The 17826-nt window shown below is 32.9% G+C and overlaps 1 long non-coding RNA gene across 1 annotated transcript; it reads left to right on the top strand.

Annotated features, from left to right (window-relative positions):
* Positions 1-14340: 14340 nt before the first annotated feature.
* LOC127900027 (uncharacterized) lies at positions 14341-17174 on the top strand. Its single transcript, XR_008051986.1, has 3 exons — positions 14341-14538; positions 15894-15992; positions 16099-17174. It is a non-coding gene; the product is annotated as an uncharacterized LOC127900027 (long non-coding RNA).
* Positions 17175-17826: the final 652 nt, after the last annotated feature.

The following is a 17826-nucleotide window of genomic DNA, read 5'->3' as shown; positions in this document are numbered from 1 at the left end:
GACCCCTTTCACATGATGCTGTCCCCCACATGTCAAAAAGGACCTGCTCCACCAATCAAGCATGTGAATCAATAGTATCATATCGACCAAATTATCTATTTAAGAGGTCTAAAGGAAGGAAGAAGGCAGAGGTTGATTTGGCACAAGCTCTCGAAGACCAAAAAGACTCTCTCAAAAAGAAATTTTCTTTCTTTCTTCTTCTTGTAAAATTTTCTGGGAATCTTAAGACATCAAGGAAATTTTCATGTCTTAAATCTATATTCCCATTTATTTCCTTCTGTAATAAAGATTCGGGGATACAAGCAACTTAACTTGTAAGTTTTAAATTTCCATTTGTAATTTCAATTTAAAATCCAGTTGTATGTTTAAATTTCTGTAATTAATTTAAAGTTTTTAATTTTCATAAAACCTGCTACATTCCTCTAAGGCAAAGAGACCGGATCTCTGTCCTTAGTTGTATCTTCTTTTCTTCAATCAGAATATTATTTCTTGGATCCAGATCTAGTATTATCTATGAGCCTTTGTGTTGTTTTGAATAAAGAAACTTTTTAAAATTATTTTGGTATATCGGCTGGAAAACAGAATGTGCGAGATATTGATTTGTTCTAAGTCAGATATGGTCTTAAAGGCAGATTAAGTTCTGCATCGATCTGGTAACAACGCCACGTACTGATTTAATTCTCATTAATTAAAAATTTGATAAATCCTACTTAATTTACATACATCCTTCGGTCCTATTTCCTACTGGTATCAGAGCCACGGAGAGGATAGTGTAATATAGGATAGAGACTTTGTGTTTAAAGACTTGTGTTTTAGTTGAACATTGTTTGTGTGGTGAGTGTTTACCTCTAGGTGCCTAGGTAGCATTTGGTCGTAAGTCCCAATTTGGTTGAAGGGCAGTAAAATCAATTCTTAGCCTTGGATTGTAGCCATACAGACAAGACTAAAACTAGGATAATAGGTCTTAATCCATGGATTCTCTACTCTATAGAGCATCGTCCTTTTCTAGCTCTTCTTCTGGAAGAACTAGCGATTCAAACAATGTTGTGAATTCATAAGAATTTGTAATTGAAGATTTTAATAAAGCAATTGATAATTGGGAATTACCAAAGATCTCTAAGGAAATGATTTACAAAACAAAAAAGCTTGATTTTTTAAAGAATGATTATGTTATAAAAACTGAAGAACGAGACATAACCCTTTCAAAGCCATTTGAAACTATTCATTTATTTTCAGAACACTCTTTAAAGAAATTAAAAGATAAGAATTTTAATTATGTTCACATCGGCTTAATACAAGTTGGTATAAAACCTTTAACAAAAGAAGGCCTTAATACTTCTATTCTTGCTGTCCTAAGAGATGGACGATTAATCTCTTTTGATGATTCTTTACTAAGTAGTATAGAATCAAGTCTTTGTAAAGGTCCTATCTCATTTAGCTGTTACCCGAACATAACAATTTCTTTAAAAGATAAAAACATCCTAAAAAGCATGATTTTGCAAATCAAGACCCATAATTATCACATGATTGAGGGATCTGTTCCAATTGCCTTAATTTATAAAATTTCTTATAAAGCTATGATTTCTGCGTTCAGTACACAACACAAATTTCAGTCAAAAAGAGATGAAACTCTTCTCTTGTAGACTGACCTGTCTAAAGCCAACACAGTAATCCCAAAACCAATCCAATGGAAGGACATCAATCTTCCAGACGAATGGATTCTGGAAGGAGCCACTGAACCAGTGATTCCAAAACAACTTGAGCCTAATACAGAGTTACAGAATGTGACTCAGTATTCTGATGGTAAAGTCAAACTATCCTTTAGGAGATCTATATCATCTAGATTCTCTGATAAAGATTCATGCTCAAGCATCCCTTCATTAGAAAGGAAATTCTAAAAAATCCCTTCTGTTATAAATCTCCCTTTCCAACCAGTAAAAAGTCAGCCTAGGTTTTCTACATAAGATATACCTAGTTCCTCTATACATTCTGTTGACTATACTACTAGTGTTCCACATCCCATCTACACTAGCCGTCAACATGAACAAAGCCAGGAAGAGAATGAACCTTCTCCTCCTACTTCTCTTACATTCTCCGCTGTCACGGAAAATGTAATCAATATTATTGAAAAAGATTTTGAATTGGATAAAGCTCTTCTTCATAATGATTTTTATTCAGACACTAATAAAGAAAAAAGACTTTGATTTTTCAAACATTTCTTAAACCAAAGAAAAGAAATTCAGGAAACTTACTATGAGTTTGTAAATTCACATCAAGTTCATATATTATTTTTTGATTGGTTTGAAATATATGCCTCGGATAATAAAATTACTTATCCTTTTAAAGAATCAAACCCCATCACTATTAGGAAAAAGGCTCCTGAATGGAATCTTACTGATAGTGACATAACCATAGAATCTGAACATCCACCTCTTAGAAGTCTCATTATTGATCACGGAGAACCTCATGTTCAGATTAAAGCTTCACCTTATAAAATCCATAAATCTAAAGACCCGGAAACAGATTTAGATAGCATTATTCAACAAAATAACTTCTGTAATGCCAATCTAAACACAATAGGAAAACAGTTGACTAGTATAGAAAACCAATTCCAAAAGTCAACCATAATTGTTTCTCATGTTACATCAAAATCGGATTCTGACAAAAAGCTTAAAGAGCCTATTTTTAAACCTTTTTAGGTTTAGAAAACTAGTCAAAAACTTATTCAAGAGTCAAAATCAGATTTTGATAAAGCCATTAGAGAACAACTAGATAGAATAGAAGCTTCTTCTTCCTCTTCTAGTAAAATCCAAATAGCCCCAGATAGTGCCCAATCTAGCAAAATTGGTGTACTAGAACAAGACAATGTTTCTATAGCCTCTTCAGATATAGAAGCATTTAAAGAAGAACCTGTTTTTAAAGCTAATAAAATCCATTGGGAATTAGCCCTACTTACTATCAAATCTCCACCTGACTTGGCCATAGACAACAGACCTAGTGCATTAAACCAATCACGATTTAATGCATCCTCTGTCTATGAGTGGAATATTGATGGTATGTCAGAATATAATATTCTAGGATTGTTGCAACAAATGACCATGGCAGCCAATGCATATAAAATCCAGTCAGGAACTTCTGACAAAGCCATTACAGAAATTCTCATTGCTGGTTTTACTGGTCAACTTAAAGGTTGATGGGATCATCTTCTCACAAAACAGTAACAATTAGATATCCTTAATGCCATTCAAACAGATGAGGATGGGACACCCATTCTTGATGAATTCAATAGCCCTATTCAGGATGCAGTTGCTACCCTAATTCTGACCATATCCCTTCATTTCATAGGTGATCCTTCACACTTTAGAGATAAAAATGCTGAGTTACTACACAACCTAAAATGTAGGAAGCTTAGTGAATTCCAAAGCTATAAAACCACCTTATTTACCAGACTCTTCCTTAGAGATGATGCAAATCATATAACTTGGAAGGAAAAATTCCTTGCAGGTTTACCTACTCTATTAGGGGAAAAGGTTAGGAATTCTATTAAAGCCCTTTATGATAACCGTATTCCATATGATGAGCTCACCTACGGTGAACTTGTCAGTTTTATTAACAAAGAAGGATTAAAGATTTGCCAAGATTTGAACCTTCAGAAATGTCTAAAATGGGAACTTAAAAAGTCTAAACACGAATTAGGCAGTTTCTACAAACAATTCAATTATGATCCCTTTAAAGCCTCCACTTCTAAAGATTGTAATGGTAAATGTTCTTCAAAACCTTACAAGCAACATTACAATTCTAAAGGCCACAGGAAACCCTTCCATAACTTTAGAGAACCTTTCCATAAGAAACCTTCGAAACCTTATAGGAAACCTCATTTCTCTAAAAAGAAAACCTCTGAAGACACGGCAAAAACCCCCTTTAACTACAAAAAAAACCACATGTTATAAGTGTGGAAAGAAAGGCCACAGACCGTTATAAAAACCCTTTTGATATGAAGTCTGGATTTTTGCAAATTCAAATTCATCCCAAAGATCGTTATAAAACTGCTTTTATTGTTCTTTTTGGACAGTATGAATGGACTGTCATGCCATTCGGATTAAAGAATGCACCTTTAGAATTCCAAAGAATTATGAATGATATTTATAATCCTTTTTCTGAATTTTGCATTGTCTATAATGATGATGTGTTGATTTTTTCCCAAACAATCGATCAACATTTCGAACATCTAAAGACTTTCTACCTTGCCACTAGGAAGGCTGGTTTAGCCATTTCTAATTCTAAAGTTTCTTTGTTTCAAACAAAGATTAGATTTCTAGGACATTACATTTCCAAAGGAACTATTACACCTATTGAGCGATCTCTTGTCTTCACTGACAAATTTCCTGATAAAATCCTTGACAAAACCCAATTGCAAAGATTTTTAGGCAGTTTAAATTATGTTCTTGATTTTTGTCCTAACATTAACAGAATGTCAAGACCGTTACATGACAGATTAAAAAAGAACCCTGTTGCATGGACTGATGAACACACTAAAGCTGTTAAACTAATAAAGAATTCTGTTAAAAATATTCCATGTTTGTTCCTCGCAAATCCTGCATTACCCAAAATTGTTGAAATAGATGCATCAGACTTAGGTGGCATTTGTTTTTTTATCTGAAATCTGAATAGACCTGAATTAGTCTGAATTCTGAATAGATCTGAATGTCTGAATCTGAATAATATGTTTGTTTTTTCGTCTGAATCTCGGAAAATAAGTATTAAGTTGTTTGTTTTTTTTCAACTTAAAAAGCTGAAAATATGTACTTTTACATTTGTATCCTTATTAAATTTGAATGTCAAATAAATAATATATTAAATACCACAATATTTTAACATTTATAAGTAAAACTATATTCGAGTGAATACATAATTATTTTGAAATTTTAATATATAAAATATTATAAATTTCAAATTTTATCGTATATAATATAAGAAAGAAAAAACATGGATATTTTTATGTGGGCTAAATATCTATGTGTGAGTTTTGGGATAGACATAAAAAATAAATTATAAAGCAGGGATATTTTTGACATTAGCAAGTAATTAACTTAATTCAGATTTCTCCATTAAGTAAAAAGCCAAAAAAATTAGCTTATTTTATTAAGTCAAAATTATCTAAAAACTCTCATTAAGTTATAAAAACAAACACCTCTAATTAACTTAATTAATTAAGTTAAGTCACTTTAAGTCATTAAGTTAAAAAACAAACGCCACCTTAGGATATGGAGGAATATTAAAACAAAAAGAGAATAATAAAGAACAAATAGTACAGTATATCTCTGCTCATTGGAATGAATGTCAAAGAAATTACTCTACTATTAAAAAGGAAATTCTTTCTATCGTATTATGCATTTCTAAATTCCAAAGCGATTTGTTAAACCAAAAATTTTTGCTTAGAATTGATTGCAAAGCTGCAAAACATGTTTTGGAAAAGGATGTTCAAAATATTGCTTCAAAACAGATTTTTGCAAGATGACAAGCCATTTTGAGCATTTTTTATTTTGATATTGAGTTTATTAAAGGTGATACAAATTCTATCCCTGATTTTCTAACCAGGGAATTTCTCCAAAATAGATAATGCCGCCTAAAATACGAGATAAGGGGAAGGGCGTTCTTAAAGAGCCTGAACCTCAAACTATCTCCAAAGCCTTGCCTGCAACCCCTCCTAAAGAAAAATTACTTTCCTCAGCCATGCCAATCAAATCCTGGATTGACATAGTTGAAGAACAAGAACATCAAGAAGCCCAATCTAAAGCCATTGCCTCCCAAGAACAGGTAAATGAATGGATGAAATCCATCTCTAAATCCCCTGAGCTTATGCTCACCTTACAAAGTTTTTCTCAATGTAAAGCTCTTTCTCAATTTCAAGAAGCCCAATCTAAAGCCATTTCATACAGGCTCTGATACCAATAGGAAATAGGACCGAAGGATGTATGTAAATTAAGTAGGATTTATCAAATTTTTAATTAATGAGAATTAAATCAGTACGTGGCGTTGTTACCAGATCGATGCAGAACTTAATATGCCTTTGAGACCAGATCTGACTTAGAACATATCAATATCTCGCACGTTCTGTTTTTCAGCCGATATACCAAAATAATTTTAAAAGGTTTCTTTATTCAAAACAACACAAAGGCTCATAGATAATACTAGATCTGGATCCCAGAAATAGTATTCTGATTGAATAGAGGGAGAAAAGAAGATACAACTAAGGACAAAGATCCGGCCTCTTTGCCTTAGAGGAATGTAGCAGGTTTTATGAAAATTAAAATCTTTAAATTAATTACAGAAATTTAAGCATACAACTGGATTTTAAATTGAAATTACAAATGGAAATTTAAAACTTTCAAGTTAAGTTGCTTGTATCCCCGAATCTTTATTACAGAAGGAAATAAATAGGAATATAGATTTAAGGCAGGAAAATTTCCTTGATGTCTTAAGATTCCCAGAAAATTTTACAAGAGAAGAAAGAAATAAAATTTCTTTTTGAGAGAGTCTTTTTGGTCTTCGAGAGCTTGTGCCAAATCAACCTCTGCCTTCTTCTTTCCTTTAGACCTCTTAAATAGATAATTTGGCCGACATGATACTATTGATTCACATGCTTGATTGGTGGAGCAGGTCCTTTTTGACATGTGGGGGACAGCATCATGTGAAAGGGGTCTTCTTTATGACTTTAGCTTTGATGGCTTTCGTTGTATCTTCACATGCGAAGAAAGTGGTGACAGCGTTGTCTGCTTTTGAAGATGCTTCACGAGGTAAAAGTTATATCTTTTAAAAACATAGCACATGTGCGGCCACACTTGTGTCTCGAAAGACGTTTTCAAAAGATATTCTTGTGATGGTTAGGACTTTGTCGATTTACAAAGAAATTATTACAATGAAAAACTGAAAATTACAATTTTTACAAGGAGAAGGCAACAATAATTACAGCTAAAATTGCAAAATAGCTAAAATTGTAAAATATAGATTTTACTTTTTTTTTCAAATAATTACAAAGTGCTAAAGATTACAAAAGGCTTTAAGAATGCTTTAATGGAGAAAATATTCCGAAGCAGTCATCTTCGTTTTCATCTCCAAGGGAAATGAACGGCTCAGCTTCACCAGAAGAACTTGAACCAGAACTCGCAACTGATGGTTTTGATCTCGAGGCAAGGAGCTGTTGCATGACTTTAAAATATTCCTCTTCGGTCTTTGCACTTGCCAAAAGAGATTGGGCCTTAGATCTTTGGTCGAGGAAAGTGTTTTTGGCTTTGACATCTTGAATGCTTGGTGCAATGAGGCCTTTTGAGGAGGCCTTTTGAGGAAAGCCAAGCTTGGACTGTGGCTTCCGAAAGTTTGGATTGCTCATCAAACTTAGACCACCATTTGACTTTAAAGGTTCTCTGTAAAATAAGCTGGGCATCTTGAGTGTGGTAATTAAAGTTCCACATCCAAACCCAAGGAAGAAAGAAGTTTGTACAAAAACAGAGAAAATAAGGAAATCTTTTCTCAGACTCAAAAGGGACATAGTGGGCTTTAAAAAGATTTAAACAATGGATGGCGTTGGGGGTAAGAATATCTGGGCTTGGCCCAAAATAGTTCCACCATTGTTGAAACCAGTTTGGAAAACTTTGGACGGTTATTTTTTAATTGAAGAAAAATAACCAAGAATGGGTCTTTTTTGGGTTTTGAATAAAAAAGGTGTTAAACCAGGCTTGTTGATAATCCCAATAGGAAAATGATAAGCAATGGTTTAAGCTTCTTTGAAAATTGGCGAGAAAATTTTTTGGTTTGTGGAGTTGGTCGTTCCACTCCTTTGGACTTAGGACTTTAAGAATGGTTGCCGTGGAATAGGCAGGCTCAAAATGAGATTCACTGAGGAAGAAATGTTTAAATTTCACAGACTCGGTGAATTCTAATATGTCTTGATAGAAAGACTAGGGTTTTGATAAATCTCATGGTTTGAAAAACCAGTCTTTCGGGAAAATCTTTGAAATTGCTTGAAATGGATCAGAGTGATAAAATTCATCTTCCATAAATAAAACATTTTGAAAATGGGTTTTATTAATCCAATCCGAAAATTTTTTAGAAAGCTTTGATTGAGAAACAATAATTTGGGAAGATGAGCTTTCTCCAGAAATAACTTTAGAAGAAGAAGATTTTGAAATTTCTTTAGAAACAATTTTTTCCTTTGTAGGAAATTGAGAAAGAGCTTTACTTTGAGAAAAACTTTGTAAGGCGAGCATAAGCTCAGGGGATTTAGAGATGGATTTCATCCATTCATTTACCTGTTCTTGGGAGGCAATGGCTTTAGATTGGGCTTCTTAATGTTATTGTTCTTCAACTATGTCAATCCAGGATTTGATTGGCATGGCTGAGGAAAGTAATTTTTCTTTAGGAGGGGTTGCAGGCAAGGCTTTGGAGATAGTTTGAGGTTCAGGCTCTTTAAGAACGCCCTTCCCCTTATCTCGTATTTTAGGCGGCATTATCAATTTTGGAGAAATTCCCTGGTTAGAAAATTATGGATAGAATTTGTATCACCTTTAATAAACTCAATATCAAAATAAAAAACGCTCAAAATGGCTTGTCATCTTGCAAAAATCTGTTTTGAAGCAATATTTTGAACATCCTTTTCCAAAACATGTTTTGCAGCTTTGCAATCAATTCTAAGCAAAAATTTTTGGTTTAACAAATCGCTTTGGAATTTAGAAATGCATAATACGATAGAAAGAATTTCCTTTTTAATAGTAGAGTAATTTCTTTGACATTCATTCCAATGAGCAGAGATATACTGTACTATTTGTTCTTTATTATTCTCTTTTTGTTTTAATATTCCTCCATATCCTAAGTCTGATGCATCTGTTTCAACAATTTTGGGTAATGCAGGATTTGCGAGGAACAAACATGGAATATTTTTAACAGAATTCTTTATTAGTTTAATAGCTTTAGTGCGTTCATTAGTCCATGCAACAGGGTTCTTTTTTAATCTGTCATGTAAAGGTCTTGACACTCTGTTAATGTTAGGACAAAAATCAAGAACATAATTTAAACTGTCTAGAAATCTTTGCAATTGGGTTTTGTCAAGGATTTTATCAGGAAATTTGTCAGCAAAGACAAGAGATCGCTCAATAGGTGTAATAGTTCCTTTGGAAATGTAATGTCCTAGAAATCTAATCTTTGTTTGAAACAAAGAAACTTTAGAATTAGAAATGGCTAAACCAGCCTTCCTAGTGGCAAGGTAGAAAGTCTTTAGATGTTCGAAATGTTGATCGATCGTTTGGGAAAAAATCAACACATCATCAATATAGACAATGCAAAATTCAGAAAAAGGATTATAAATATCATTCATAATTCTTTGGAATTCTGAAGGTGCATTCTTTAATCCGAATGGCATGACAGTCCATTCATACTGTCCAAAAAGAACAATAAAAGTAGTTTTATAACGGTCTTTGGGATGAATTTGAATTTGCCAAAATCCAGACTTCATATCAAATTTTGAAAAAATGAATGCAGAATGTAATTTCTGGAGCAAATCCTTTTTATTAGGTATAGGATACCTAATCCATTTTAATGCTTTATTTAAGGGTTTATAATTTATTACAAGTCTAGGTGTTCCTCTTTCTATTTCAGAGTTTTTGTTAACATAGAAAGCGGCGCAAGACCAGGGAGACCTATATTTTACAATGAGTCCTTTTGATTCTAAGTCTTTTATCTCATTTCTGCAATGTTGTTCCAATTCCATGTTCATCTGGATTGGACGGGCTTTGGTAGGTATTTGTTTTTCATCAAAAGAGTTCTCATAAGGTAAATCAACTAAATGTTGTTTTCTGTTCCAAAATGCAGATGGTAAATATGCACATATTTCTTTTTCAATGAGGTCTTTAAAATCAGAGATTTTTCTTTTTACAAATTCATTTTGTAATTGGTTTTCAATTCTTTGTAAACTCAAATCCTTTTTTAAACAAATCAAGTCATTTTGTTTAGATTTGAGAAGGGCATTGATTTGGTTCTGGTAAACAGAACAGGCTTTAACAATATTTAAATTTCTTGTTTTCGATTTTTTAATAAAAGGGAAAACAAGTTTTTTGGTTTTTACTTTAAAATAGATACTATCATAATTGACAGTATAAGGAGTGATAAGATTAATTAAAGGAGTTCCTAATATAACAGTATGATGAATATCATTTGTTAGAATAAAGGAAGTCCTAAATTCAAAACCATTATTATGCACTGAGGCATCAACTTTAGATTTGACTTTCAATTTTGAATTATTGGCGGCTGAGAGTCTTTCATTTGTTTTTTCATGAAATCTTTTAGGGACAATATCTTTTTTAATGAAGTTTAAATCGGCACCGGTATCAAAAAGGGCAATGGTGTCAATCTCAAAGTCTTTAGAAAGAATTTTGCAGTGTGGCCTTTCTTTCCACACTTATAACATGTGGTTTTTTTGTAGTTAAAAGGGTTTTTGACGTGTCTTTAGAGGTTTTCTTTTTAGAGAAATGAGGTTAGAAGTTCCTGACTGGGTTTTATATGCATTGGCTGCCATGGTCATTTGTTGCAACAATCCTAGAATATTGTATTCTGACATACCATCAATATTCCACTCATAGACAGAGGATGCATTAAATCGTGAATGGTTTAATGCACTAGGTTTGTTGTCTATGGCCAAGTCAGGTGGAGATTTGATAGTAGGTAGGGCTAATTCCCAATGAATTTTATTGGCTTTAGAAACAGGTTCTTCTTTAAATGCTTCTATGTCTGAAGAGGCTATAGAAACATTGTCTTGTTCTAGTCCACCAATTTTGCTAGATTGGGCACTATCTGGGGCTATTTGGATTTTACTAGAAGAGGAAGAAGAAGCTTATATTCTATCTAGTTGTTCTCTAATGGCTTTAGCAAAATCTGATTTTGACTCTTGAACAAGTTTTTGACTAGTTTTCGAAACCTATAAAGGTTTGAAAATAGGCTCTTTAAGCTTTTTGTCAGAATCCGATTTTGATGTAACAGGAGAAACAATTATGGTTGACTTTTGGAATTGGTTTTCTATCCTAGTCAACTGTTTTCCTATTGTGTTTAGATTGGCATTACAGAAGTTATTCTGTTGAATAATGCTATCTAAATCTGTTTCCGGGTCTTTAGATTTATAGATTTTATAAGGTGAAGTTTTAATCTGAACAAGAGGTTCTCTGTGATCAATAATGAGACTTCTAAGAGGTGGATGTTCAGATTCTATGGTTCTGTCACTATCAATAAGATTCCATTCAGGAACCTTTTTCCTAATATTGATGGGGTTTGATTCTTTAAAAGGATAAGTAATTTTATTATCCGAGGCATATACTTCAAACCAATCAAAAAACAATATATGAACTTGATGTGAATTTACAAACTTATAGTAAGTTTCCTGAATTTCTTTTCTTTGGTTTAAGAAATGTTTGAAAAACCCAAGTCTTTTTTCTTTATTAGTGTCTGAATAAAAATCATTATGAAGAAGAGCTTTATCCAATTCAAAATCATTTTCAATAACATTGATTACATTTTCCGTGACAGCGGAGAATGTAAGAGAAGTATGAGGAGAAGGTTCATTCTCTTCCTGGCTTTGTTCATGTTGACGGCTAGTGTAGATGGGATGTGGAACACTAGTAGTATAGTCAACAGAATATATAGAGGAACTAGGTATATCTGATGTAGAAAACCTAGGCTGACTTTTTACTGGTTGGAAAGGGAGATTTATAACAGAAGGGATTTTTGAGAATTTCCTTTCTAATGAAGGGATCCTTGAGAATGAATCTTTATCAGAGAATCTAGATGATATAGATCTCCTAAAGGATGGTTTGACTTTACCATCAGAATACTGAGTCACATTCTGTAACTCTGTATTAGGCTCAAGTTGTTTTGGAATCACTGGTTCAGTGGCTCCTTCCAGAATCCATTCATCTGGAAGATTGACGTCCTTCCATTGGATTAGTTTTAGGATTACGGTGTTGGCTTTAGACAGGTCAGTCTGCAAGAGAAGAGTTTCATCTCTTTTTGACTGAAATTTGTGTTGCGTACTGAACGCAGAAATCATAGCTTTATAAGAAATTTTATAAATTAAGGCAATTGGAACAGATCCCTCAATCATGTGATAATTATGGGTCTTGATTTGCAAAATCATGCTTTTTAGGATGTTTTTGTTTTTTAAAGAAATTGTTATGTTCGGGTAACAGCTAAATGAGATAGGACCTTTACAAAGACTTGATTCTATACTACTTAGTAAAGAATCATCAAAAGAGATGAATCGTCCATCTCTTAGGACAGAAAGAATAGAAGTATTAAAGCCTTCTTTTGTTAAAGATTTTATACCAACTTGTATTAAGCCGATGTGAACATAATTAAAATTCTTATCTTTTAATTTCTTTAAAGAGTGTTCTGAAAATAAATGAATAGTTTCAAATGGCTTTGAAAGGGTTATGTCTCGTTCTTCAGTTTTTATAACATAATCATTCTTTAAAAAATCAAGCTTTTTTGTTTTGTAAATCATTTCTTTAGGATCTTTGGTAATTCCCAATTATCAATTGCTTTATTAAAATCTTCAATTACAAATTCTTCTGAATTCACAACATTCTTTGAATCGCTAGTTCTTCCAGAAGAAGAGCTAGAAAATGACGATGCTCTACAGAGTAGAGAATCCATGGATTAAGACCTATTATCCTAGTTTTAGTCTTGTCGGTATGGCTACAATCCAAGGCTAAGAATTGGTTTTACTGCCCTTCAACCAAATTGGGACTTACGACCAAATACTACCTAGGCACCCGAGGTAAACACTCACCACACAAACAATGTTCAACTAAAACACAAGTCTTTAAACACAAAGTCTCTATCCTATATTACACTATCCTCTCCGTGGCTCTGATACCAGTAGGAAATAGGACCGAAGGATGTATGTAAATTAAGTAGGATTTATCAAATTTTTAATTAATGAGAATTAAATCAGTACGTGGCGTTGTTACCAGATCGATGCAGAACTTAATCTGTCTTTGAGACCAGATCTGACTTAGAATAGATCAATATCTCGCACGTTCTGTTTTCCAGCCGATATACCAAAATAATTTTAAAAAGTTTCTTTATTCAAAACAACACAAAGGCTCATAGATAATACTAGGATCCCAGAAATAATATTCTGATTTAATAAAGGGAGAAAAGAAGATACAACTAAGGACAGAGATTCGGTCTCTTTGCCTTAAAGAAATGTTATATATATATATATATATATATATATATATATATATATATATATATATATATATATATATATATTTTTTTTTTTTTTTTTTTTTTTTTTTGCGGATTCATGGATTTATGCGGATTTACAGAAATAAATCCATATCCAATCCATCGACTGCGGATTTTTAAATTTTCAATCCATATCCAATCCGCCAATCCACGAATCGAATTTATACGGATCGGATTGGATACTGAACACCCCTATCTAATATATAATAGAATAATAGTCCAAATAATAGAATAATAATCCAATACATAAAATATTAGTAATACAACCTAATAAAATAACAAATACTAGTATAAAAAATTAAACTAATTTATTTTTTTGAATTTTTTCTTTTTTATTTAAATTAATTTTATTTTTTTATTCATAAATTTAAAAGGCCTGGGCCAAGTCCAGACTTTTTTGCTAAGCCCTTGTCCAGACCCAATATATGTGAACTTTACAATTTTTAGGCCTATATCCCAGCCCACCCATTGCTGAGCCTGGGCTGTGCTTGATCGGGCCTGAGCCGACCCATGCTTTTTTGCCACTCCTATATAGTGCTAGCCTACTTCACCAGTTGACTTGGTCACATCAAAGCCTCCATCACTACAACTTGGCCACACCCAGCCTCTAACGCCATTATGGCTTAGCCACACCTTGCTTCCGCCATTACGACTTGGCCATACCCGGCCTTTGCCGTTCACGATGCTGGCGCACTACTGACTAATTGATATGTGATGGGCATAATATATTGATATATTTTCCCTCAAATCATATAATAGTTGGTCTCTTTTATTTTTATTTTTATTTTTAACAAGTTTATTTATTTTATTGAACAGGAAAATTAACTGGGGATTTGCGATTAAATGAGCATAAAAGAATCAAAATTGGATAGATTGAAGCTATCGGAATTGTTGCAAATGGGCTTGGGCAAACGAAATCTTATTTGGACCTTTTTAATGCTTTCCCGTGTAAAAGCATAAAGCAATAAGGAATATTATCTATGGGCATTATATTAGGCATGCGAATATCCATATGGGCTGCATGTGAAAGCCCATTGCAAGGTTTTTATTTCCTTGATTTGCAGGAGACGCTGGCTATAATCAAAATAATAAAAGAATTTGATTTGATTTGGGAAGTCGGTGGCCTAAGCCAAGTCTTCGGCTTTTGCACAGAAAGAGGGGTAGCAGCGCCCAAGAGGAATTGAAGCGGAGCAGCAGCGACGGCTTGGAGAAAGAGCCATCCGCTCGGATTGATTTCCCCTGACGGTATTTTCTATTCTTTTATCCGCAGTTTAATTATGTGTAACTAAATTTTCTATATTAGAATTATGGATAAAGACCTGTTTAATAAAATAAATTGACTTTTTATTCAATTAATTCCCTAGATGTGTGTTTTGATATTTATGATTCTTGTTTCAGATGTTTAGTTGAATATTATTAAATTTTTTCACCAATTCTGTCATGCATTATTGATTATTAGAATTATTATTTGACTAAATCGATACTTGAATCCATAAAGCTTATAAGTAATTATCTTTGATTATGTGTCTTTTATTAAATTGTTTATATAGAGTTGATTTTGATTTTTTGCTACTGCATAATGTTTACATGATATGCTTAGATATCATGCTATTAAGTAAAAAAAAAAAAAAAACTTACATAAGATTATTTCTAATTGGGCTTAATTGTTAAATTTATAAGTAGAGATAAATTGATTTCAAGTTGTTACTTCAACTTGAGAATTGATTGGAAATTAGATAATTGCTAAGTTAAATTGTAGTGGATTTTAAAACCCTAGTAGCTTCAATCTCTTGAATTATTTTGTTAGTCTATTTGCCTTTAATTTAATAGCATCTTTATTTTTAATTTTTTCAAACAAATATTCTCTTTTCTAAGTAGGGTAGAGTTATAGTTTAGTTAGATTAAATTTTGTTTTCTTAAATATTAACAACCCTTATGAGTTCGACCTCGTTATTCCTAATTTATACTCTAATAGACTCATTCACTTGCAAGCATATTAAAATTAGCACAATAATAAAATGCTATATAACTACTTGTTAGTAGGATGCCATCCATGATGCTAGCTTCCGCTGATTGGTTGATATGGTGTTAGCCCACCAATTTAATATGTGATCCTTCACCCATCCTTGAATTTCTCTAACTTCATCATACTTAATTATGGAGTTTTGAATTAAAGATTGCCACATTCCTCTACAAATAAATTGTTCTCCCAGAATTAATATTAAACAATTTAAATTCATCCTGCATTGTGCTAAGGGCGGTTGCTAGCCCCAATAAAGCCAGCCATTCTTACAAGGAAAATGCTATTTTTCCCGGGTCAAATCCCGGGTCAAACCCCGAATTATTTCAAAACGGCGTCGTTTTGGCTTCTTTTTTTTTGCCCTTGGTTGCATGAAACGTGGTCGTTTCATCTAGTAAAGAGAAAACAAACTAAAGCATTTTCCTAAGGCAGAGAAACGAAGACACTATGCAGAGAAACAACTACGAAGACGCTGTGCAGAGAAACAACTCTTCCTCTTCGATTTTTCAGTCACCAGTGTTGAAGCTCTTCCTCTTCCTTTTCTCATTGTTGCGGTTTTTCTCATTTTAACTTCTTGCAGATGCAAGTTCTTGAATTTTGCAAAGAATACAAGATGTCGGCAATGCAAAGAGAACCCACCAAAGCGACAACTCAATCCGGGGGAATGGGAATGTAAATCGTGAGTATTTTTTCACGTCTAATGTTTATAACTTTCTAAAAATCAATATGTAGAGAGTTTCTCAGTCAAAAATGTGTTACAACGAAAAGTTTATTATTTTTTATAGGTGCAACTTCATCAATTTCAGAAGAAACATGGTATGTTTGAAATGTAATCATAAACGACCAAAGGCATTGAACCCTTCTTACACATCTGCTCAGCCAGAACAGAGACATAGAGGCAATTTTAATCACAGTAGATTGAAGCTTATGGCCAAAAAAGGAGCAAACTATTGTGAACCTGTGGGGCTGGATAGACAGAGTAAAAACAGAGACGCAGATATGTGGAGATTTGCGGAGGAAGGGAGTGAGGACGATAATTATCAATTAACTTCATGGGATGAAGTTCCTGAATCCAATTATTTTCCCAGTTCAAGAGATGAGGGTGATACGTCTCAGAGTTTTCTAGAAAAAGAACAATAGTTAAACTCACGATATAAAAAAGGAACTAAGAATACGGTGACGATAAGAGATTATGTTGACTTATTTAAATCTACCGCTGATGAAGAAACGAACCGGTGATTTGGGCAGAGATATAAAATCGAAAACCGATAAAAGAACAAGAATCTGTGCCCAAGATTTTTTATTATTTCTAAAGCTGTAGGTGGTTCCAGATTTGGCAGAAACTTCCAGATTTGGGTGGAAAAAGGAAGACGAGAAAACGAAGAGGGGAAGACGAAAACGAAGAAGACAAAACGAATGGCAAATTTCCCTGGTGAAACGAAAAGGAGAAAACAAAGAGGGGAAGATGAAAACGAAGAGGAGAAGACGAAAACGAAGAACGAAGAGGGGAAAACGAAGAGGAGAGCTTTTGCTAGGGTGAAACGGTAGCGTTTCAAATAGAAAAGAAAACGGCGTCGTTTTGCTTTAGTTTTCGGGGTTTGACCCGGGATTTGACCCGGGGCAAATAGCAGAACTCTTCTTACAATGACTTTTGATGCTAATGGAATAGGATTTTTTTAAAAAAAAGATTTTAAAAAAGTTGCAACTCTTTTAATATAACTATTTAATTTAGACTAACCTCAAATAAGTTCAAAATTGTGAGGAATAGAAGTTTCCAGATTACAGCTGCAGCTCAGCAGAAGATTTTGAGATTGCAGCTCAAATATATTTAGTTATTAGCTTAGCCCGAGTTATTAGTAATTTCTTTTTGATGAAATTGAATGTTGACTAACGACGCAAGAAGTAAAAGTTGTCGGCTGTGCTTAATTTAGAATAATATATCTTTTTGTGTTGATGAACGCAATTCAAATCACCTTACCCTTTTACGATTGTCATTCGCATCCGATTCCAGCAACACTCTTTTTGCATTCATTTGCTCATTTCTACTGTTTCTTCGGGAAAGAGTTGTTGTTCATGATCATGAAAATGTTTTATTTTGATAAAGGGAAAATTGCACCTATACTCCCTATATTCAATGAAATGTATATGGATTTCGTCTTCCCCTCAGTTTTTTTCCCTCTCCTCTTTTCCTCCCCTCTTCTCTCTTTTTATTTCTTCAATCCAAACTTACTGTCACTTAAGTTTTTAAAAATGATCATACAGACACCCTTTTACCCTTTTACTCTATTAACTTAGAAAAATTGACTCTAAATTTTATAATATACAAAAATATAATATTAAAATGCCTGTGATGTGTGTGTGTGTATATATATAATTTAATATGATTAATTTGAGATATGTTTTATTATTAATATTTGTAAAAGCAAGATTTATTTTAAATTTTTTAATAAATAAAAATATAATATTCAAATAAATACAAAAATATTTTTATTTTTTATTATTTTGAATATTAT

This window comes from Citrus sinensis, chromosome 9 (genome assembly GCF_022201045.2).
Source record: "Citrus sinensis cultivar Valencia sweet orange chromosome 9, DVS_A1.0, whole genome shotgun sequence".
Classification (NCBI taxonomy): Eukaryota; Viridiplantae; Streptophyta; class Magnoliopsida; order Sapindales; family Rutaceae; genus Citrus; species Citrus sinensis.
This window is presented reverse-complemented; position numbering and strand designations above follow the sequence as displayed.